Raw genomic sequence first — 2,646 nt, forward strand, 5'->3', positions numbered from 1 at the left:
TTCAACTTATCAAGCTACAGATATTTATTGATTTATCGAAATTTGATAGTAGTTACCTTCGGTATTTGTCGGTTTGTCGAATCCAAATTTTTCAAATTTTCAAAGTATATCGAGCTATCCAAAAGTGCAGTGTTATATAAGGTTATCGTGTTATCACAATTTATCGATTTATCGAATTTTGTCGCAATGCAAGTGTGTATCGTGTTATCGAAATTTATAGGGTTATCAAAAGCTTATTGAGTTATCGAGATTTATTGAGTTATAGAGATTATCGAGTGATAAAAATGCACAGTTATCAAAATTTATTGATAGTTATCGACATATATATATATATATATATATATATTTAAAGTCAATTTTTTCTGTTCTCACAGATTTTTTTGACTTTTCGGACACCTACTGCAGACTTTCCAAGGATAATTATAGGCTAATAAAAATTCAATATATATAGGGGGCGTGGCACATTCCATAAAAACTGAATTTTTCATACTGTGTATCTCTGGAAGTGTTCATGGTAGAGATATATGAAAGCAACTATTTGAAAAGGGAGCATTTTGTGTGTGTTTCAGGGGTCTCTGGATAGTTTCAGATCACAATTAGACCCGCCAGGTGGAGCTGGAGTCGAGTTTTTACTAAAAATTTTATTTGTGATCCGATTTAGCTTATATTCGAAACATGTGTTGGTATCGTAGAGGTAAATATCGCCAAGTGGCTCAGGAGTCGAGTTTGGCTCATATGCGGGGTATGTATATAGGCAATACTTTTGCAAAAAAGAGCCACCAGGTGGCGCTGGAGTCAAGTTATTACTAAAAAACTTCAAATGAGAAAAATTGCTTTGAATGTCCGATTACGTCGACTTGCTACACCACTAAAAGTTGATTTTCACTATGTCAAGTTTAGTGGCATTTATCGTCAAATAAGGGAAAACACATTGCCAAATGGGAATGAAAAGCAGTTTATAGATTGATTTGGATTAGGATAGGTCTTTATTCGTGTACATGCGCTGCTAAATCGGTAATCTGTCTATTTTTGGATTTCTGTAGACCAACGATACGCCACCATTTCGGAATTGCCACCAGGCGCACTATACACCTTCAAGGACAGACTCACTATCGAAGCGGATCATTGTTGCCCCAGGGAGTGAAGAGGAAATAGTTCTTTAAATTAGTTTCGTTATTAGAAACGCCAGATCATTGGGGGGAATTTCAAGAACTTCTTGGCGAACATAACAATTTCATTAGGCTACGACCACCAAACCATAATCTTAGCATATAAATTGTGACCGCGAATTGTTGGTGAAAATGTTGGACCAAAATGTTTCAATAGTTTAAAATTAAAGAATTAGAAAAAGGGTCGAATTTCAACAGTAACTGGCACTCCTACCCTTTATGAAGGGTTAAACTTTATTCCTTTAAATTTAAAATTCTCGCCGCGGGTTATTTATAGACAAAATTTGTTCTATTCACACGAGTCACACCCACATTCAATCCAGCGCTTACTACACAACAAACAACAAAGTAACACAACAACAACAAAACAGAAAACGCAACAGCAATAAAATTGCCATCAGCCACTTGCACTTTGTTCGCATTGCAAGTTGAACTAAAACTGATACAAATGCAATTGGGAATTTTAGCTGCCTGCTTCTTTGGTGGTATAGTGCAATATATACACACATATACATATACATACATACACTCAGATGGTTTGAAAACTCACAGCACTCCAATCGAAAGGCGATAAATGTAAGTGGGAAGTTAGAACACTTGATTGCGCTCCCACTGTAATACTCGCTTTACTTTGATATTTTTTCGCTTCCTTTTTGCAAAGCTTTACTTGCCTTTTTTTCACCACTTTCTGTGGCATTGCAGCTGCATTTCTTCAAAGATATTTCTTTTATTTGCAAGCTTTCACCTCGTAAATTCACTTACCTATTTTTTTTCTTCTTAAAGTCGTAAAATGTGGATAACAAAGTTTTGTTTGCTTTGAATTATTTTTCTTTTATTTACCATTTTTATGCTACATATTCCCAAAGTATTGGCTGGATAAAGTTTTGCTCTTTTATGTTGTAGATAGCGACAGGCTTTTTGTGAAATAAGTTGTTTAATCGGGCTTTAGAATTTTTAAATAGGATTTTGCTCCACCTGATCGAAGTTACGCGCCTTCAGCAGAGGTGGCTTTCTTCCCGACGAGAGCTACGGTTCCTTAAGCCAAGTTGAGCGGCTCCCCTTCGAATGTGGTGAGGAGCTCGTTAGATCAAATCTACCTCCACCTTCGTTGGCCTCTTTCGCTACGCGCATTAATGCCAAGTTTTTAAGTTATACGTCTTTCTCGGTGTCCCCTGCTACGAGTGTTTTTAGGTTATCGTCTTTCGGATTCTACTTCTTTTATCACAGATAGAATCTGTCTATATGCACGCGAAGTCATTTTGCCGTGTTCCAGTAGCATAACATATAATACGGATACAAGCTCCATGGAAGTTATGTTGTGAAATTACTACTTACCATCGATAGATTTTGGGTCAATGGAGGTAAAGTCTGACATTACTTCCACAGATCTGATTCATGGAAGGAAAGGAAAGGAAAGGAAAGGAAAGGAAAGGAAAGGAAAGGAAAGGAAAGGAAAGGAAAGGAAAGGAAAGGAAAG

This window comes from Rhagoletis pomonella, unplaced genomic scaffold (assembly GCF_013731165.1).
Source record: "Rhagoletis pomonella isolate Grant_MI unplaced genomic scaffold, Rhpom_1.0 Rhpom_scaffold_00006, whole genome shotgun sequence".
NCBI classification, from domain to species: Eukaryota; Metazoa; Arthropoda; class Insecta; order Diptera; family Tephritidae; genus Rhagoletis; species Rhagoletis pomonella.